The sequence below is a fragment of the Paramisgurnus dabryanus genome, chromosome 6 (assembly GCF_030506205.2).
Source record: "Paramisgurnus dabryanus chromosome 6, PD_genome_1.1, whole genome shotgun sequence".
NCBI classification, from domain to species: Eukaryota; Metazoa; Chordata; class Actinopteri; order Cypriniformes; family Cobitidae; genus Paramisgurnus; species Paramisgurnus dabryanus.
Window position 1 is genome coordinate 27,827,773 of NC_133342.1, and position 23,526 is coordinate 27,851,298.

The 23,526-nt window shown below is 36.9% G+C and overlaps 1 long non-coding RNA gene across 1 annotated transcript; it reads right to left on the reverse strand.

The window, feature by feature from the left end:
* Positions 1–408: 408 nt before the first annotated feature.
* On the reverse strand, positions 409–22,409 carry LOC135766919 (uncharacterized). Its single transcript, XR_010541844.2, has 4 exons — positions 22,154–22,409; positions 21,710–21,859; positions 10,008–10,054; positions 409–2,596 (listed from the first exon to the last, which is right to left on the reverse strand). It is a non-coding gene; the product is annotated as an uncharacterized lncRNA (long non-coding RNA).
* Positions 22,410–23,526: the final 1,117 nt, after the last annotated feature.

The window sequence follows — 23,526 nt, forward strand, 5'->3', positions numbered from 1 at the left end:
GACAGGATGGACTTGAGAGGGTTTTTTCCCCCAGTTGCCAGGTTTCTAAAGTGTAAAAGCATGCATCATTTTTCACCAGGTCTCGTTTTAATATTCACAAAAGCCAATGTATGAAACAGACCTTTCACTTGTTCGCTGGCATGAACCTCACCGCTGTCCAACTGATTTCTCCTATTATAAGCATTTCACAGCAGGGAGGTATTTGCAACACAAATGCAGCTGCAAGTTGCTTCACACAAAAATAGTTTATGTGAGTAAAGATGTCCAGCTTTGTGTCATTAATAAATGATTTATGCGCATTTAGCAGTAAAGATGTTTTTATAATCTCATAGATGGATTTAAATCTGAGGAAAATATCTCATATATTTAGATTTTCAAAATAATTGTATCAATAAATTTCGATTTTTTTTTATTATAAACCATTTTCTCTGCATTCAATATATATATATATATATATATATATATATAATTATAATTAATAATAGTCCAAAGTATAAATTATTTTCTTATTATTTTTAAATATTAACCATGCATCCCTGACAACCCCAGCACAGCAAAATCTTCAATTCTAGAGTATTGCATTTGGAGAAACACAGGTAAAGGTGAAAAACAGCAGTTCAGTGCAACTTGACCAGACATTTAGAGTGATTGGCTGAAATGGCCTTGGGCCAGTGCTGGGAAAGCTTCCAGGCCAGACTCCCATTAACCCTCTATGGTGAAACTCTGCTGGAATCCAACACACCAGCCATCGCTATTTATCCCCTAACCAATGAAACTAATTAATTTCTGGAGTACGACTAAAATTCCACATTGTTGCTTTACAACCTGATCTTAAAACCCTGTGAAAAGTAGCAAACATCTTTAGTGCGATACCCCCTCCTGGGATTGTTTTAGCTAATGATATATATCTGACATCTGATAGTAGTCTCTATGGTTACTAAGCTGCGAGCAGTTTGGACCATGCTGGTTTGTTCAGTAGCACAGCAGTGTGGAAAAGTTGTTTTGTGACTTGGCAATGGACCAGTTAGTTGAAGATTACAAGGAATTAGACCATAATCACATAATCCCTGAATAAAGGGTCACGGCACAGTGATCAAGCTGATCAAGTCATAACCCAATAACCATCCGTTGTACATGACAGAGATTTAAAGGAGAAATTGGTAATTGATTCAAAGCTTGTCCTTGTGGGTCAGTGGGGTCTGCTGAGATCAGGGTTTGGAGAACAGCTCGGCAGGGGTTTTTTCATATAGGGGGATGGCATTTATATAAAAACACTTTAGTTTGAGGATAACTTACTATATGAATCGCTCCGTATATGGTTTTCCAAAGATGATAGTATTACCGGTTATACATGAATATTTTCCTAAAGCAAGGTAAACTCATTTGAGATTTAAATAAAAAAAATATACAATAAAAAAAAAAGAGTGCCCATTCTGTCGACAATTATTCAGTACAGTGTGAAGAAGTAAAATAAAGACAGAAAGAATGAGATGGGGGCAGAGCAAGACTAAAGACCAAAATGGGTTCGAGAGCCAAGATCTTATTGTTCAGCTCCACAGCCTTTGAGATCGCCTCCAAAGCTTTGCATTCCGCTGGTTTTGTGCCGTATGCGGCATGCGGAAAGCTAAAGACAATTCTTGGAGCGCTCTTTACTGCGCCAGAAGAATGCATACAGTTACTCATGTCTACACCTCTCCAACAGCATTCAGCCTTAAGAGCTGGCGTAGACTGAGTCCATTCAAAGCCCAGTCAATTACAGTCAGTTAAAGTCACGATAGCCTTTGTTTTTTCTTAATGGGAGCTCTGTGTGCCTTCACTATGGGAGAAATCAATGCATTTACTTAAAGAGATTTGAAGTTTTCTCATCTCAGTGCTTGAAAACTTGCCAAGATTGTGTGCCATGATGTCTTCACGGATAAAGTAAACCTACTTTCGTTCAGATGTATGAAATACTAGTCATTGTGGTTCAAAATTAAGGATAATAAATGAAGCACACAGATAAATATTAATCTTTATTTTTGAAATAATAAGCTAAATCTTAATATGTAACTACAGGCCTATATTAAATGTTTTAAAATAAATGATATTTTGAGATAAAATTTGATTTCTTTTACATTGTGGTTTCATTTTTGACGTTGAAAAGAAAAAATAATGTTGTTACAGATGTTATACCGTCATCAAGTTGTTACAGCTTAAAGACATACAGTGTGCCGTTTCAGTCAATGTCAGTACATTGTTTTAACCATGGTTTATACTTGAGACTTAGGGGCGGTTTCCCAGACAGGGCTTAAGTCCCAGACTAACTTAAATGTTAGTGTTGTCTTGATCGAAAACAACTTGCTCTGACATATCTTAAAATATATCAGTGCGAGTGTTGTGTCTCAAGATACACACCAGTAATGTTTATGTATAAATTATGCTTTTAAAAATGACTTAAATTTCCTAATTTAACTAAGGCCTAGTCCTGGCTTAAGATAACCCCTGTTCGGGAAACCGCCTCATAGAGTGTTTATAAAATATTTGCCTGTTCAAAAGGGACGAGGAACAACACCAGTCTATTCTTCTTTCACCTCATCTGCAAGGACCAACTGGGAATCTGCAATTAAACACATAAAATGTTTTTTTTTTAACAAAATGCAAATTGTTTAAACATATATTAAATATCTAAAAACGAAAAAGGAAATTAAAACTGTTAGTTAGTCAAATGATACAATTTATTGTTATTATAGCACCTATAAATAGTGATGCATGAACGGTGGTTTTTACCATCCCAAGTGATTTTTTCTACCAATCAAGTGAATGTGAGTACTGCCCATGGGAGGGGCAACATGACATTTCCCTGGCCGATTCTAAACAGGTCACGGACCCTCCATAGACACCAAGGCGGTGGGAGGGAGAACTTAACCACACCGTGTAACCGAATCAAACCAGTGGTTACCCCTTTTCAGCCCACTGGAATAGCCATAACAATACCATTCACACTGCAGCAGAGAAGACATGCTCCTTTGAAACTAACTGAGAGGCTTTTTATCAACTGAAGGGCTTTGAAGCCTTTTAGAAAAAATGTAAAGAAACCCAAAGCTCATGTTTAACTCTAAAACTGGTTTGTCTTCAGCGCATTGTAATTCTTTTATGTTTTCCCCGTGGCTCTAAATATTAAGTAAAATGAGTGATGGAAAACGAAAGAACATACGGTTCGAAGTGCAGAGAGAAAAGTCAAGCTCAGGACTGCCCTAGAGGTGACCTAGGCCTTTCAGGTTGCTTGAACACATCAGAATTGCCATTGTTGAGGTTGATTAATTGAGTCTGATAAGTTACCATGAATGAAGATTGTTATAGAGTTTAATGTGGTGGGCCTGGGTTCGTAAATGCCTCTTTTAAGAAGTTCTGCAGCAAAGCATATGGTCCAGACGTATTCACGGAGAAAAAGAAAAAAAGACAAAATTTATTATGGTTGTGTATCCAAGCAGTCTTGTCCCCCTTCTTTTGATCATCTGCCGAGTGACTTTGTAGTCTTGCCTTGTAAAAGGGGAACACTTAAATCTTTTAGAAAGTTTAACAGCAAATGAACTTGCTGCTTTGACTGTGTTTGCGGTGTTGTTAAAATGTGCAATAGTTAACATTGTCATTCATATCTGACTGAGAATATTAGCCATCACAGTAGATTTCTGAAATTATCAAGGCGATAAAAAGTAAAATCACACTAGCATCCCTTAAAACACACAGACAGCCACAGCTCAGATGTCTAAATAAGAGCTTGAATCCGCCACACAGGCAAGAAATTATTCACACCACCTTAGATCGGTGACCCACTGAACAAACATAATCTGCTGTGTGACAACAATGTTTGCCAACGCTTTCCAAGTGTCAAGACCCTCAGTAGCCGGTGCCTTATCTCCAGTGTCTCAATTATTGGGTGTCAGTGGTGATGTATGGACCAGATTCCAATGGTTTAGACAGGGGCCAGCTAGCTGTTGTAGAGGTCACCGGCCAGGCCCTCTGGACTGAAGACCAGTGACCCCCTCCATGCTGACCCACTATAATCTACTGCATTAGTTGCCCCGTGGACGTCTCTATCCATAGCACAGGCTGCAAGTACACGGCTTTTCTCAAGTGCTTAAGCAAATATACAGAGAACAATGTGTCAGGGGTTAGAGGTGATGCAAAAAGTGCATTAATGCATGCATAGGTTACCAAAGATTTTTTCCAAAAATGTTTCTTAGATATAATATTGGAGGCAAAGTTTTGCATGCATTGCATTTGTTTATTAGAAATTAATTAAATACGAGATCATTACAATTACTGCATATAGTGGATGACATCGTTGCAGAACCAATGACATAGTAGTCTATAACTACTTCCCTGTTGAAATCCCTATATAGTCAGGACATCAGTGTAATCCGTCAGACTGATTAGTTAGCTTCTGTGCATCAGATATTTGGGTCTGTGAGCTTCCATATTGACAGAGGGTATTTAAGTCTCTTAGTTATCTCGCTATGTCATGCCTGCTAAGCTCATTAGCCTAGATCCCAATCATAAGAAAGTCAATAATAAGCAAAAGAGAGATTAAAAAGTAGCTACTCTCTCCATCATTTCTCATTCCTCATGAGTCAATGCTAATATGAAGTCAGTCTTTCAGAGCGGTATTTGGGCAAATCAATATCTTTGAAGGCTTTATGAACAAATTAACATGAACATGATACGCTTGCACATCTGAAGGCAGGTGTTAATGTTATACTAAGTTGTAATCAAGTTAAAGGTGAAGCATGCTACGTTGGTGCCAAACTAATCTGCACTCAGTATATAGATAATGAGCTATGCATACGTTTGAAGCTAAGCATATTTGCTAATTCAATATAGTGCTGCTAGTGTTTCACACTTGATCTTTCAAATTCATAAGACTTTGTTAAAGTTATTGCTCTCTGTTTTTATTTCTTTCAGGTTGCCTATGGGAGTCAAATTTACTAACCACAAGAAAAGGAAAGCATTTTTTCTTCTTTTACTCTTCAGGATGAGGTTCATTGGCCTTTTCTTCATTGGCTGGACTTCAGCATCTATATGTGGCTAAGTGCAGAGGGAAATTAAGAGTAAAAAAATCATTAAAAAAAAAAAGAAATAAAGTCCCTATACCAATGGAGCTCAATTGGTGGAGCACAACCTTTCTAAAGTCGTGATGAAATTGAAATGAAAAACTGTAATGTGTTTTGAAATATTGTGGATTTTTTTTTACAAATGATTACCTGTGGGCTTTGATATTTTTTAAAATATTCATGTGCCCTCATAATCTTTAATCAAAAATGCAAATCTCCTCCCCTTCTTGAAACGATCTCACTTTACTTCCGCTAATATGGTATTGCAGGTGGGCGGAGTCTGGGAAAAGATCACAGTGATTAGCACTTAATTAAAGAAGTCGTTTCACTTGGATATATGTCACCATGGGTGACTTTAAACTATTGTCTGATACACTCTTCTTTGGTGGGGCATCTACATGAAATAAGACCTGAGAAATGTCTAATAGTCACACACAATATGAATAAGGATATATTATTGATAAACTATAATTGCTATAGACTATAACCTTAAAACAAAAACCTTTGATTGAATAAAAAAAAATAATTAGAGGACCAACTTAGATTTACACATAATGGGCGGTTACCCGGACAGGGTTTAGATTAATTCAGGACTACACTGTAAAAAATGTCTGTAGAAATTACAATATAACTGGGTATTACTGGCAACTAGCTGCCAGTAACTTACTGTAGATTTTACATTTATGTTATTTACTTGCAACAGTTTGTTCAAAGTTAAATGCACATGAAACATTTTCAGTCTTTATCTTCTACAGTAAGTTACTGGCAACCAGCTGCATAATTACAGCTAATTTTTTACAGTGTAGGTCTTAGTTATTTTAGGACATTTAAGTAGTTTTTACAAACAAACCTTACAAAAAACAATACTGGTTTGCATCTTGAGACAAAACAATGGCATTGATGTATTTTAAGAATTTGTTAAGTTGTTTTCAAATTAAGGCAGCTCAAAAATGCATTTTAGTCTGGGACTAGAGTAAGCCCTGTCCGGGAAACCGGATAGTCCCTTATCCATATGTCATAAGTGTTTTTTTATTTTATTGTAAATTTAAAAAAACATTACATTACCACAAAATAAATGTTTTAATGTAAATGTTTTATATATGCTATATATCCCTAATAAAGTTTATCGAATTTGCCTTCTAACGCCTCATTTGTCCCAAAACTGTAACACGTACAAATTTCCACCAAGTGTAGTCACTTCCGGCTGTTTTCCATGTGTATTATTTATCCAGTAAATGACATCCGGCACAGGCTGGCCTCAACGAGGTGATACAAGTTGCGTTTGTCCTCCTGTTAAATGGGGAGTGGGGAGCAGAGCAAAACAAAAACAAAACCAGCCCCAACTTATGCATATTCATCAACCTTCACCAATTGAGGCCAGAGATGAGGGTCTTAATGGGCATGCACCTGTTTAAGTCTGTTCGGGGTTAACCTCTACTGTATATGTGCTCTGTGTGTGGGGGGGGGCAGGCCACAGGTGCAGATTTCATTAAGGGTTACATGATTAAAGCTTTTGCCCTCATTTAGTGTGCTAAGATCAGGGGCTTTTTAATGAAGGAAAATCATGGTCTCAAAACTCATCCACATTTGTTGTATAAATATCTATAGAGGACCATATTTAAATATCATAAGATCCCATATTTATTCAGAAGGTACTGACTTAAGAGAAAAGTCTAAAAAAACAAAAAAAATGTCACACCTGATTGGAGGTGCAGAACCACTTACTGGGGCTAAACATGAAACATTGAGAATATGAATGGAGGACAGGTACAATAAGATTAATCTGTCAAATATTTACTGCCTTTTTCAGGCACTTCTTTTGTCTACTATAGTTCATGTAGTTTTTGAGTTCAGGATACAGATTAATACCAACAAGCTGCAAAAAAGTCTGCTACTCAAGGGTTAAGTAAGCATTTGAATAATGTCTATGTATGCTGCTTCCCATCCTGTCTACCTTCATACTTGTAGTTTCTACTTAGTTCTGCTCCTTAAACTTTCTTTCAAAGGCTTCAAATGATGGAATGTAAACTAGCTGTATCTCAATAAAAGTGAATAAAAAATGTTGCGTTTTCATTCAAGTCCATCTTTAGAATCTGGCAAGACCGTTCTGTTCCCAACCGTCCTCTTTTTCGGAGGAGGAAATGGCTTTGGTCTGTTTTCCAATGGAGATTTAAATGGAGGGCCATATTCTGCGTGTCATTATATCAATCCGTTGCTCACAAAGGGTCATTTTAACACCAAATGTCCACTTTGTGTGGCATGTCCAATCAAGGCCTGACACAGCTTTGTGGAACGTCATGTTGGCTGATTGAGTGCGTACGCTCAGAGCAGTGTGAAGGTCAGGTCACCTCAGGTCAGCTCGGACATCCACTTTTCCACCCATGTTCCCCCAAAAAGCCTAACGGGACGTGGGAGTGCCTTTTAAAGTTTTTCTTAGTATGAGTGGGTGCCGAGTGTGTTGTTAGTCTAACCCAACATAAAAAGGGTGTCAGTCCAACCTTTTCTTCAGAAGAGAAAAAAGAGAACGGGATAAAAAAGTTCCTTTGCAGAGGGTTCAAAGACCCATTGTGTGTAAAAGTGAGTAGGTGTTGATTTGTGACAATCAGATATTGAGTTGTGTTAGTCTACGTGAAGACTAAAGACACTTATGAAGCCATGTAACACTTTTTACCCAGTCTGCTCAATACAAGATTAATGCCTACATTTTAACCAACAAATAAAAATAATAGCACATTCAACAGATCTTTATGCAATACTTTGATATCATTTTACAGCTTAATACTTTAATACTAATAAGACTTAGCGGCGGTTTCCCGGACAGGGTTGAGATTAATCCAGGACTAGGCCTTAGATATATTAAGACATTAAGTAGTTTTTACAAACATACCGTACAAAAAACACTAGTGTGCATCTTGAGACAAAACAATGGCACTGATATATGTTATGTCAGTATAAGGTGTTTTAAAATTAAGACAGCTCACACATGCATTTTAGATAAACCCTGTCTCTATTTTAGATCAAATTGACTTAAAATGATTGCTTTAAATTGCTCAAAACTACAACTTGTAGACAAAGGTCACATGCAGAGACTGTTAGTCAAAGTAAATAAATGAACCTGTTTGCACACAGTATCTGAACTCGAGTCACCGTCTATACACAGCCAGGCACGTGCCAGTTAAGATGGAACCTTGGGCGTAATAAAAAAAAAGTTTCACACATTTCCATAATAGCGAACCACTACAGTGTCCAAGCTCATTGTAAGGGCACCCTTTATGAAGTGGACTTTAAACCGGGCCTATTGTCAATTTCTATTCAGTAAGACCCCCTCACCCACTCCAGCCTGTCAGTGTGTTGTGTCAGCTGCATGCCACATTCCAATCTCTTCTAGGCTATGAGCTTGTGATTCACCGGACACCGCCTCTGCCACCTTTATGTGGTCACCATGTAAACAGAGTCATCGTCCCGATCACCCTTCTCTAAAATCCCCCAATCGATAAAAATTGGCAAGCCACAAATAAACTAAATAGAGAAGTCATAATGCTTGGTCCATACTGTATAATCTGGTTAATAAGGTGAGCACTTGAAAAGCTACAAAAACTATAAAGAAAAGTAGCTGCACTGCATGCATCCTATTGTTGTTATACTCTTCATTTACCATTCTCAAGAAATCCAGATTTAGAAGGTGTCCAGCATCAGATTTTTTTAAAAAGCCGTTGAAGCCATTTTTTTGCACTTATAAGATTAAGGTCTGAATCATTATTTTTAGAGGATTTAAAACATATTTCCTATAGAATGATTACAATTTTTTAGATTATCATTATCAAAAAAGATCATTGCCGCAACATGATATTACATTAAAATATATGCATTTACAAACTCATGTTTCGGTCATGAGAACTAAAAAGTTGTCTAGGTACTATGACAAACAAAATTTCAACTTTTATCTGGAGAGAAAAAAATAAGAACTTCTTACTTGGTAGCCATCTTGAGTGTCACAGTTAATTATGTCCCTTCCAACAATTTTTTTTTGGTTAAAATGTTAGTTCCTTGAGGGCTTAAACAATTATTAAAAAATGTTGCGGAGGATGAGAAAATTGGTCTTGGACACATTTATATTCCTTATTATTGTCTCTACATTTACTAATGATCACCAAATACCACATGTTTCTTTTACTGTAAATGTTTACAGTATAACATGCACTGAAGCTTTTTATTTTTTTATTTTTTTTAAATTAAGAATATTTCCATGTCAAAGAACACAAATCCAGTCATGGACACGTGGCGGTAATGAAAATTTCCCTTTAAATGTGGAAAAAACAACAAAATTGGTTTGTATGATTTCATTTGAAATCATGTGCAAAATAGTACATGAAGAATTTACTTTTATATCTTATTTTGATAGTAAATTGCATTTACTTTTTTATCAAAATGTTTCATGACACCTCATACGTTTAATTTTGCGAGAATCACCTAAATAGTTTACAGTTTAAAAACATTAATGAATATTTATTAGCATAAAACTTTTGACTAAATTAAAGAAGATGTACTTAATAAACACATCCAAAATGGGTTTTCGACAAAAAAGGACTAGGTTTTTAAGAAAGGGAGAGGTAGCCGCTATCCATCACACAGGGCCGTTAATGAATACGCTTCAGTGTTGATCCAGGTTGTATTTTAACCTCAGACTCATGGCTAAAATCGATACGGCTTAGACACTACGTGTGCACCTTATCCTCCTTCTTTGCTTTAGGACTCTGATGTCTGGGGTGAAAAAGGGACTTTCCTTTGGTCAAGAGTTCAGGACCTTCAAACATCCCGAGACAGATAGCTCACCACCAGGCCATGCCGCAATGCGTCAGTCTGTGCCGTATCTAAGGTCTGTATTTTAATCACATGTAAGCTGCGCATCCCACTCACCTTCTTTATGTTCTTCATTTATTTCCTCTCTTGCCTGTTTCATCCATCTGCAAAGGAACATAAAAAATGTATAATGATAAAAACACAGGCAGTAGGTGGGTAGGTGGAGGAGGCTACACCTGCTTAATAGCAATCATCCCAAAAGTTATGGCTATTCTGGGAGTATCTAAGCTTCAATAATTATGTATTTATTAAAGATTTTATTGTCACTTTGCAAATCTTTATTTAAACAGCATGTCATAAAACTGCATAAGGAAATAATACAAATACATTCCATATACAGGCAAATAAACTTGCAACAGGTGGCAATACATCAGTATGTGTTATTATCATGCTTTACAGAGGAGATGTGCTAATTTAAATATCTCTGGGGCTTTGAATTGCTCTATTATTATTACTATTTATACCATTATTATGATTGTATTGTGGTTATTTAATACCAACCTATCCATTAAAAATCCATTGGTACTTAGTTTAACTGTGTCATATGTGCTGTGTCATACATTTGAAACTTTTCAGGTTACTATAATTAGGTTACCTGAACTTTCTTTTAACATTGCAAGACTGTGAAAATATCGCAAGAACATAAGTATGGTCAAATATTGTGAAATGTCTGAGAGATGGGTCACCGGTGCTGTTGACCGGTGCGGCTGTGTGGTTCAGAGGCTGTCTTTTCACAGAGGCCAAGCTTACATCCAGCTGAGCTTCACACTCCACTCTGGCCTGGCCCTTCAGCCTCTCATTATAGGTCTCCCTGCGGCCCTCTGGCTATGGAAACAAATTTTCTGCTCCATTGATCAAAGTCACCGAAATAAAGTGAAGAAAAACATCGGTTTTTCAAAACGTCATTTTTTCGCTTTACGTTTTTATGCATAGCCACCATGCTAGACCTTAACATTGAGTTTGTCAGTCATCACACAAAGGGCCGGCTCAACAAAGGGTGCAGGACTGAAAAGAGGCCAATCTGAGCTGCTACACTAAATATGGATAATCCTTTCTCTCAATGCCTGAAACAATATTAAGGAGGTCTTTATTAGCGTTAGGTTTTAACCAAGGCTTCTACGTCAAGTATGTTTGGCCACCACCTGCTACTTGAACCACTTCCTGGACCCACCACGTTTTGTGTCCACTTAGTGCCAATTGAAGAGCCGGAAGAACATTATTCATCTGAAATTAATATGCCTCTCTGTTATACGGCCACTTAGCTACAAAAAAGTAAATAAAATAAGACACAGCGTAAAAAAAGTTTTTCTTTTTTTATTATTATTAATCAGTTTTATTAAAGTATATAATTTGCTATCACTTAATTAACTTGACTTCAAAATTTAATTATGCATGATCTACTTTGTTTTGCAAATCTTGAAATACTCTATAATATGATACATAAGCATAGTATGAGAAATTATAGCATATTGCATTTTTTTCCTTCATCATTTTATTCTCCATGTTGAGCACTTATTCCAAATAATTTTGCTTTCGTTTTTGGCACAGCTTGCCACACACACACACACACACACACACACACACACACACACACACACACACACACACACACACACACACACACACACACACACACACGCATTCTGGTTTCCATGTTTTGTGGGGACATTCCATAGACGTAATGTATTTTATACCACACAAACTTACCTACCCCAATCCCTAACCCCAACCATCACACAAAACTTTCTGATACTTCACATTCTCAATAAACATCATTCTGTTTGATTTATAAGCATGTTTCCTCATGGGGACATCAAAATGTCCCCACAAGGTCACAAAAACACTGGTATTCCTATCTTTGTGGGGACAATTGGTCCCCACAACCTGATAATTACCAGGTACACACACACACACACACACACACACACACACACACACACACACACAATAAAACCACAATGGTTAATCAAATGTTTGGGAATATAAAAACTCTTCTGGCAACAAGTGGCAACAGTAAACATCAGTATGTGTTTTCTGCTTTACTCTGCCGAAAACTGTGCTTATATGAGCGTTTGATTGCAGGCTAAATTATGGCAGCTTTGACAGGACCCTTGCTGCTTGTATCCCAGCAACCCTGCCAGGCCAGAGGGAGACTTTTAACCTTCTGGTTTCTGTGTGGCCGGATTCAATGGCTGAGTACCATAGAGTCTTTCACACTCCTTTTACATTGTCCGCTGTGTTCATATTTTAATTTTAGCCATTGTGTGGCAAACTTGGTGCATATTGTTCCTTGCAATTAACCACAGACGCTGTGTGAAATGAATTTTGCTAGCCACTATTTATAATAAAGTTTGTCCATGAAACCATCTGTTTTCAGTAAATATTCAATTGATATTCATGATTCGCGGTTTTGACGATTACAATAAAAAGAGTCAGAAATTTCAGCTCATGATTTATGAATACAAGGCAACAGTCCAACTTAGAGCTTATTCAAAATGCTAAACAAAGCACTCTGGCCACATGGTTTCTTACTGTATTGCAATAATCTAAACGTTGGCACTGCCCCAATCTTAACACCACGCAGTGCTATTTTACACACACTTCAGTTTACCGAACAAAAGATAAAACGCTAAATAAACAATGCTTTATCAATAGGTGTCAAAAACGCTGCGCCATGTCCATTCGCCAAATGTTTTACCAATATCAACAAGCTATAGTTTCAGCCTCAATGCTGGATATCCTCAGCTGTTCTTGATCACATATCGTAAAGCTATTTAAATATATCTCTCATACACCAGTTGCTTGCACAGTATTAAATCATGCTAATATGCTCCAATGGCATGTTATGTTTGAGCTAACAAGAGTATAGCATCCAAAATCATGAGAGAAAACATTGCCCCTCCACAAACCTGACATATGCTGCCATATTTATCTTAGATGTCAACAGGAAAGCATTTCTAGGAAAAAGAATTATTTCATGGGGCGATGCAAATATATTATATAAGGAATATTGGTAACACTTTACACTAAGGGCCTATTTGTTAACATTATTTAACTATTAGATAATATGAAATGACAATGAATGTACATATACTGCCCTATTAATCTTATTTAATGTTAAAAGGTGTAGTTCACACAAACATAAAAATACTGTCAATATTTACTCACCCTTAACATGTACTGTATATATTTTTTGGTTCTGCTGAACACAAATCTTCATTTTGAGCAATGTCTGCAACCAAACTGTTTTGTGCACCATTGACTTTCATTAGAAAGAAAATAAGAAATACTGTGGAAGTCATTGGTGCTCCATTTTTCCTGCTTGATTGCAAATATCTTCCTTTGTGTTCGTAAATAAAGAAATTTAGGTCACTTTATTTTACAGTGTCCGAGTTACAGTGTAAATATATAATTAAATACTGAATAATATAAAGTAACAACATGTACTTACTATTGACCATTTCGGTGGTCCGAACTTTACTTCCGTTTTTTTAATGGTCTGACTAGTTGCTAAACTGAACTCTTAAACAAATACCTTGTTGAAAATAACAAATGTTTTGATTTCCTAGGTAATCTACGTGTTGTTTATTTTGCTTGTTATAAAAAATAAACTAAGTTTAAAGTACTTGTTGTTATTTATTCTTATATTGGAGTTTACCGGAAGTTACGTGTTGACCACGAAATGCATTTGTTTATGTTGTTACTGCTGAAACCGTCTATATGGTTTAGGGTTAGGATAAGGGTTTGGTTTAGGGTTAGTTGCATGTAAGTATGCATAATTAAACGATATTACTATAGTAAGTACATGTAACTTGTATACCAAAGACACTGTAAAATGAAACATTCACTGTAAAAAAATTCCGTAGAAATTGCAGCTGGGTTGCCGGTAATTAACCGTAGATTTTAATTTATGTTTTTTGCTGGCAATATTTTGCTCAAAGTTAGATGAACATTAAACATTTACAAGTCTTTGTCTTTACAGAGTAAAACTAAAAAAACAGCATCAAGCAAAACATTCTGGGAAACAAAATCTGAAGCAAAAAACAGAAAAACGTTGATGAGGATTTCTGGTTCCCCAGAATGCTTTGCATGAGGCTGTTATTGTATAGTTTTATTCTGTAACGATAAAGACTTGTTAATATTTAAAATGTATTTAACTTTGAACAAACTCTTGCCAGTAAATAACATAAATGTAAATCTACGGTAAATTACCGGCAACCCAGCTGCAATAACATTGTAATTTCTACGGATTTTTTTTACAGTGTTCATACAGGTTTATAACAACTTCAGGGTGATTCAATGATGAGAGAAGATTTATGATCTATACCTTTAATTTCAACATTTACTAATATAATTATAATCTAAACACATTTATAATCAAAAATGGGATGTACTAATATTAGTTAATGAGCTAGTATTTAAAAACAATAACACATTTTATTAATTGCTGTAAAAATATGTTGCTTTTTGGTTGTTTATGTTAGCTAATATATTAAATAATTGATTCATTATTTGAAAGTAATGCACACACAAGGTGGAAATGTGGCACAATGCGAAGTGGATACACCGTGGGTGCACTGTAAAAAATACTTTGCTGCCTTAAAAATTTTTGTTGAATCAACTCGGATTTACAAGTCATTTCAACTTACTATTATTTATCTTGACTAGAGATGAGTTTTTATAACTACAGGTGATTTGTTATAACTTATAAAATTAAGTTGACTTTTGTCAACTATATTTTATAAGTTGTGACAACTCATCTCTGTTGTAAATCTGAGTTGATTTAACAAAAAAATTTAAGGCAGCAAAGTATTTTTTACAGTGTGTGCATTATTTTCAAATAATTTAAAGGACCGGAGTCAATTATTCCTCTTATACCACGGTTACCACAAGAATTGCTCTGGTGCCTATTTTTAAGACATTTAAAAGATTAGGTGTACCTGTACGGTTTACAGAAAAATAATGAACACCCATGAAACATATCTCAGCCAATCACAATTAAGCATTACACAGACCCGTAAGTAATGTTATTTTAAAGCACAATATTTATGCTGCCGATCTTGTTGTAAATATTAATATTTAGACCTCAATGATTCACAATCAAATCAAATATTAATACATCTAAACTATGAAATATTGCAGTCATTCATTTAGCTCCTGTTCACCTGTCAACTAAACTAATTGAAGAGTAAATAAGAAAACAACGGTATGTAACATAACATGTTACTCATATGTTAGAAAGTCACTGTTTCTCCGTTATATTTCTGGAGAAGCTTTTGCGGTCTTCGGCCATGTTAACGGTGCTAAATCCAGGGCTGTGAAGGGAACAAAGAGATTTTAAAGAAAACCTCCATCTTCTTTCCACATTATGTATGGAGGACTGTGTGAAAAGAAACAATGGCTGATATTGGGAACACAACGACAGGACATTCACTCATCTTTGTTCATCTTAGGTCAGTGGACTGAAGCCCAGCTCTGGCCTGAATGACCTGGTCTGGCTCAGGGCCCTGACAAGCTTCTGACCTGGTGCATATAGCTGTTGACATGTCCACTCACATGCGCTGACCAAACACAAACCACTAAGTTCAAGGGCCAAGTGTGTGTTAGTGGCCAAGCGCTTTCTTCCCATTTAGATGCTTAGCATCTAAATTTAGTCACAGCCAATGCAAACCGTTTTAGCAGATGGTTCTTTACTTAATGAATAGAGATATTTAAAAGGAGTTTATGTTCTATTATATTTGGACAACATGTTGCTTGTATTTAAACAGTGGCGTATCAAAAATAGATGTGTAGACGCGTAATCAACAATTCACGGAAAGTATTCAGACGGTTACCCAAGCTAAATAAGCAATGAATGAACATCAAACATATATATAAGAGATAAAGGGCTGACCCTTGAGAATACACCTGTTCTGTGTTTGTTTTCTCCTCACAGACTCCCACAGAGTGTGAGATGATAGCTATGATCGAACAAGTGTCCACAAAACCTCACACAAATAGGCCAGATAAGGAAATAAGTATTTTTCCAACACAAGCGTTTTAATGTTCAACAAATTTTACTTTTCGTTCCCGAACTTATAAGTCTGTTTTTCTCTTGGTCCTCCGAGTCAATCTGAAAAATGACACAAGTCCTTTTTAAACTTTCCCTTTACAGCACAAAACAAAAGCCACGCCGCTCAAGCTGCGTGGCAAATATGAGTGCCATTCAGGCACAAAGCAATCGTACAACTTTCTGCCTCCTACCATTTCCCCCTGAATAATAAAAAGAAAAAAACGCAAACACACTTAGAAAAGAGGGCGATCTTTTTTCCCTTCCTCCTTTCTTGTCTTCGCTTCTTGCCCGGAAAAAGGCGGCAGTACATTACATACAAAGACCATAATTCATGGGGACATTTTTATTGACAGGAATAATACATATCATACTGTTTGTGTGCCCCTGTCATTCAGGTCAATTTATTCTGGAAGTCAAGGAAGGCAGCTGGGGCCTATCCACCCACAGTCTGAGCTCAGCTTTCTAACAAGCCCAGCAGAGCCTAGGCCGGGAGGTGCTGGGGCGTTTGGGGAGGGGATGAGGGGTGACTGGAGGATGGCTGAGCAGCCCCAGGGGTTTCACAGAGAGCACAGTTTCCCGGGGGGGCTTGTTGCCTTTGTGCCGTCCCTCAGTAGCAGCGCTGCCAGTGTCACCAGGATCACATCACATGTCAGTACGCTGAAGTTCGCAGACTGGGAGCCGCATGGAGCCCATCAGGTTCCTGTGATATCCACGCAGTTGGCCCTCTACTTTGTACCGCGGCAACCATTCATTCCCTGAACATTAACAGGGCTTTTGCATGCCTGTCACACTTAAGATTGTGCGGACGTTGAAAGGCTTTCAAAGCTTCGAGTGTTTCTCTTTTTCGCTTTCTCTCTCGTTCATTCATAAGGAAAATAGAAAGTAATTGCATAAAGAAGTTTTGATTGCTATACGTTTGATGACACATTTGTGTCTCCAGTAAGCCCCCACGTCATGCATATCATAATTTGGTTTTGGTCACACGGAATAACGAATGTTTTAATGCTCAGATTTATGACAGTGACATCTTGCATATGGTTGGCAGTTGTTTACTATGGATTAATCACAGAATAGATAAAAAGTGCCATGTGTTATAAATGTGTGACTCCCAGAGCGTTATGGTCTGATGATGATGATGTACATGTCATGGATCAGAGGATTACTAATAAGAATGGGCATTAGAGCATAGCAAAAATCTGACATCAACATACTGTATGTCTCTGCCCGAACGTCACCCACCCACCGTCTGTCTTTCATTTACTGCTGACTGCAAGAAAGTCAGACGATTAATCTTAAATTTAGCTACTTAATCTGGATTTGTTATTCTTGCAATATTGAGCCTGAAACAGAAAAATACTCTCTGATTGAACACCCCAACCTTTAACTTTGGCTCCACCATCTGCTGCAGTCACAGAACTACAGGTGATTATCTATGCATCTCTCCTGTGGGTGCCAGAGCTCTCATTAGCACAATGAACAAAGCTCCAACTCCTCCGAGCCGTACTCATTTGTTACACTTTGAGTGGCAGGTTTTGTATGGCCCTTCTTCTTGCCATCTGCCTACACAAGCATCCGTTTTGGTTGGACAGAGCTCAGACACTAAGGGTGAGAGATAACTCAGGCAGAGTGAGAGGGGGAGTCTATTAAAAAGGCCAATAATGATAGACAACTCACTTATTGGCACCTTATAGCTTATTCATGAAGCATGTAACCCTATTCACAGGGGTATAAAGGTAAGCAATTGATTTCACTTTGTGGAACACATGAACCTGCTTATTAGTGTATTGCCATGGGGCTGTGCCAACCCCAAGTGCACTTCAGATCATAATAGAGCAGGCCACTAAACAATAATTACAACTTTGCTGGTAAACAACGAGATTAGGGCAACATAAATCTACTTTATAACAAATGAGAGAATTTAAATTATAGATGTACACCTGGAGTGCATCAGCCAGCTTCTGCTGATAGTGACTCTGAAGAACAGATAATTTCTTTGAAAAAAGCTAATTAAAGTTAAAGACCCCTTGTGATAAAAAAAATCTGAATTTAATTATTGTTTAAAGTATATGTATATGTGGTGTTTTATATGCTTCAAGACAAACCATGTGCAAATTCATTATTCAGCAGTATTACTGAGTATTTTCTCTATAAAATCGGGTGTTTCCAAAGACATTTCCTAGGTCACAAAAATCTAACCAATCACATCATCACATCTGAATGAGTGGATCAGTAGTTCACAGCTCCTTCAGCTCTACTTCTGTGATGCTGACACATGCAGTGTAAATAAATTAGGCCTGTAGCGACGCGCCGATGACGTCAAAATTCCATCGCCGTCATATTTTGCGTCGACGCTTCGACACAGCTCACCACACCAAAACATTAAACATTAAATTTAAGGCCCAAAAAAATGAATGATCACATTCGTCTAATCTTACGTAACAATCCGCTACCTGCCTGTCCCATAAGCAGGCTGTCAAAAAAACGCGTCTCTGTAGGCAGCCAGAGAGCTCTGAGATCTGCACACCAAAATAAAGTTTTCCAACCAATCACCGACAGAGGGTGGCTGTTGTTAGGTAGAAAAAGCCAGTGTCAAACCTCACAACAGTCACACCATGTCGGTGATTGGAATGTCTTTAAAATGATGTAAGTGAAGTCGTACATTGCTAATACTACATGATTTCAGCGTATATAGGCTGAAAGTGTGTAATTTATTTTTGGACTGAATAAAGTCTACGATTGCATTTTCTTTTTACAACAAAACTTAATATGCCACTGTCATTAAAGTTAATTAAATATCAAAAAAGAAAACTTTTAAATCTTCGTAAATAAAGATTAATCCATATTTACTTTAATTTTTTTTGCCAAACATCCTTTGTGTTGAGCTCTGCTATTTGAAATAAGTTTAAGGTTTATCATGGAGTTTAGATTTCCTGATCTTTTGCTTCATTAAAGGGATAGTTCACACAAAATGAAAATTCTGTCATATTTTTTACATCCTTATGTTGTTCTAAACCTGTTTATTTTTTCTAATGAACACAAAATAAGATATTTGATAAATGATGGTAAATATACAGCTGATTGTAACCATTGACTTCCATAGTAGGAATAAAAACAACATAATGGAATTTAATGGATATACCATTAATTGTGTGCTTTCCATCATTTATCAAAATATCTTATTTTGTGTTTATCACATACAGGTTTAGAACATAAGGGTGAGTAAATGATGACAGAATTTTCATTTTTGGGTGAATCCCTTTAACAGAAATACAGTAGAAATGTGTAAAGGTGACATAGAATGATTGAACGGGGTATTTATCCTTGTTATGTGATGTGACATGTTGACAATTTTTTTTTTTGTTTGGGTCTGTAATGCCTAAAAACCTCTCTCAAATAGCACTATTAGGGTGGGGGATTTTAAACAAGTGGAGGGGCAGTGAGATGCCTGTGATGTCATAAGCATCTGTTTTTCAGATTGGGCCGTTTTCTGGCTGACATTTCTAAAAGAGGAATTTCTATGAGACTGAGATGTTTAGCATGTTTAGCACTTTTTGTATGTTCTTGAATGCGGGTAGACTACCATTATTCAACAAAGACAAGGTAAAAATGGGTTTTCATTCTCTGTCCCCTTTAAAATTCACCCTTATTATGTTTACATCTAATAATGCATTCGTTCATGCTTTCTTAATACATGGTTTATTAATCAAGCAACAGAAACTAATCGTTAGAATAATCGTCCAATTAGTCGTTAGATTAGTCGACTAATCGGAAAAATTGTCGCCCCGATTAATCGTTTAATGAATAGTCGTTTACCCCAGCCCTAAAATAAATACTCTAACCTGTTAACATCAGTGCTAGAAAAACATTTATGTTGCAAACGAGCAGCTGACGTATGCATTGTAAAACCAGACTTTGTGGTTGTGTGTCTGAAACTGTAGAATGTACCATCTATTTACATATATATCTATGGTCTGGGTGGTGCGAAAGAGTGAGAGCGGGGACTAATTTGCATATTGATAGATACACATATACTATGACGCAAGGGTTTAGAGTTACCTTTAAGCGTGAAGAAATTACTATCACAGGATGCTCAAAGATGAGTTTTAAGGGGGCATGCACACCAAGGCATTTACAGCGGGCGGCGTATGTTTTTAATTGTTTCCAATGGAAGCGCCAAGCTTTTTAAAAATTCCAAGAGTTGGTGAGTTCTTCCACGCTCACCGCTAAAAGTTTAAAAATATATATATAATCTTTGGGTGAAATGCTTAACTCGTCAATGTCACTCTTCACTTGGCCATCCAATCACAGTGGAGAAGGGACGGGACAAATATCACAACAATCAACTGGAGCATAGTTCAACGACTGATAAAAAAGCTGAATTATCATAGCAACCAAAGCGTTCAGCTAGAAAAAGCTTTAGTGTACAATTAAATGATCAACTACAGGGGGACTTGCATAAGCATGAAGAGCAATGCATAAATCATTACTGATAATGACTTTTTAACTTGAGCAGCATTGTATATACTAGGAGTTTGCGAACGTCAGTCATAGAGAGGTGCTGTCCTGAAGAGTTTAGCTCTGGCTCTTATCAAACACACCTGAACAGGGTAATCAAGGTCTAATGCTGCGTTCCAGGCAGGTTTTTGAGCCGGTGAATTACGACTTCAAAACCACAACTCACGACTTTGAACTGGGAGTATGCGTTCCATGCAGCCTGTAACCAGTGTTTTTACAACCTTCTACCTGTGAAAGTGCACTGGAACGGCAGTCAAACCCGTGACTTCCCACCCGTGAACTCGTACTAGATCGATGTACTCCCAGTTCAGAGTCGTGACTCGTGGTTTTGAAGTCGTGATTTACGGGTTACAGGTTGCCTGGAACGCGGCATAAAGAGTTACTAGAAAGCTACAGGCATGTGCGGTTTAATCAGGATTGGTGCTAAACTGCAGCTCTCCAGGACCGACGTTTGCCATTCCTGGTATAAACATTTTCTTTGGACTCACGCACGATGTTGTGGTTATGCGTCTGGATGGACCTTAACTTGCGGTATCTGTTTGTTTAATGGTCTGACTAGTGACTAAACTGAACTCTGGAACAAATACATCATTGAAAATAAGAGATGTTTTGGTTTGCTAAAGACGAGTGGAGACGGCAATCATGGATCACCACTATGTGAAGAGAGGTTTGGCAGCCGATCTGTAGTTAACATTGTATACATATAGTACACATTTTACACAGCATTGTTAGCTCAGTGTAGTTTTTGATCTGCTTTAGCTATGATATGAACTAAGGTAATCTACTTGTTATTTATTTTGCCTGTTATCAGAAATAAACTACTCTCAAAGGACTTTTGTTATTGTTGTGTTATTGATTCTTTGTGGACATTTACCGGAAGTTTGTTTATGTTGTTACTGCTGAAACCGTCTATACAAACATCTTCCTGAAAGTTTTCCACACTCAGAATTTTTTCCACATTCATAGTATTAATTTATTAATTTCAGTGTCTCCCTTCAGAACCTCAATTTCTTGAGTTGGAATTAAATATTTTAAACAGCAAACCCAATAAATCTGGATCCAAATGTACAGTTACTGTATGACTATGAACTAAAATAAATAATCAGCATTCATTAAAATCATTTTATAAACTACATTACATCCTTTAAGAAAAATGTTTATTTGCTAAAGGACTGCAAGCTAAAGGACTCACAAGTGATCCCTCCTCTCTTCAACAGAAAGCCACCATATGCCCTCTCAGCAGGTGAACTGGGCTCAAACTGTGAATCCACTCAGAGCTAAAGTTAGAAGAATCTTCAACTAATAAAATGAAAAGCAGCATGAATGAATCCAACGGGCAAATCTAGAGGAATGCAGTGACAAAGTATGAGCTTTATGTGCAGCACTACACAAGTATGCATTATTAATAGCTGAATGATTGATTAATTAATTGATTTATTGATTGATTATGAGGACACTTTTGATAGGCCTACTGCTTTGTGTTTTTGTTATGAAAAAAGCAAAATGCAAGTTTATGATCAAACTCTGAAACCTATAGATTGTTAAGACTCAGTTATGCTGCACGACCCCCCTGCTAAAAACAATAGAAACCATCACAGAAATGTATATGGATTTAATAAAAATTCTAATGACTTACAATGCCACCACGAAGGCCTTCTTCCAGTAGGACCTAATGGTGTACTGTTGGTTCATATCCACCAGAAAATAAAACCTATTTTACCGATTTATTTCTCAAATTAAATAAACGCGTCGTCATCTCATCTGCAATCCTGTTGGTTCTATTTAAATAGCATTGTGCCTCCTAACAATATTTCCGAAGTTCGCCAACGTGACAGGAGCCGTTTCTCAATGTCAAGGATACTTCTTTGGCAGGACTAGTCCTTACAAGTCACTTCCTTCAGATGCTAGGCGAGGCTCATTTTAAGCATTCGAGAACACGTTAAATGGAACAGGCTAGCAAGTGCACGTCATTACGTCATTGCGTGATTGAAAGGTGTGCTTTCGGTGCTGCGCGCATAGAATTTTGGGTGATTTCAGCGCGTGAAGAGCGCGAAGGATACAAATATGCATCCTTTCCTGTATATGGGATATTTCTCGAACGAAGGACTCAGCCCTTGGCTGAAATTTCGAGGATCCTCGACATTGGAACAGTCCTTAGACGGACGTCGATGACGTAGCATCCTCGAAATTCTGGCTTCCGAGGATCCTTCCTTGACATTGAGAAACGGCTAGTGATTTCCATAGTAACAGAAACTTAACAGGAAGTAAACGAGTCTGTAACCGGAGCTGAAGTATGCATGGACTTTTTTTCTCAGAACTTTTATTATGCATGTATGCATTTATTATTCAAGTATGCATGAACTTAGTACACATTTATTTCACTACTTAGGCTACATTTAAAATGTTTAACATAAATAAAATAAAATTTTGTTAGCTATTAGATTTTTTATTAATTGTTTATTAGGTCCAATTTCATGTTTTTGTAATTTTCTAAACTTAAATTTCTAAACACAATAAAAGCACATTTATCATACACTCAGGCAAGGATTTTTAGGTTGGAATGTGTTTAAATGTAATACATTTATAATACATCCAAAAAAATAAAATATTTAAACCCATGACCAGGGCTAAAAGCCCATTTGCGTAGATAACACCATGCTCTTCCACTGAGCTGTACAGAAGAATTTCCTTATTCATTTATTTATTTATTTACATATTTTGTTAGTCAGTCAGTTAGTCAGTCAGTTAGTTAATACCTTGCATTAGCAATATTTATGGGTGCAATTTATACTAAAAAAGAAACTCTGAACACTCTGAAAACAAATGGTGCTTAATAGCACAAGTGGTTAACTGGCTCTTAATCATAGAGGAACCATTTTAAGTGCCATATGGCACCTATGTAGCAAGCAACTGTGTAGAACCTGTGTATGGTGCTCCGTAGAATCATAAGTGGTGCTATATTAACCAATATGGTTCTTCGTAGGTGGTATAGATGCTATGATTACGAGT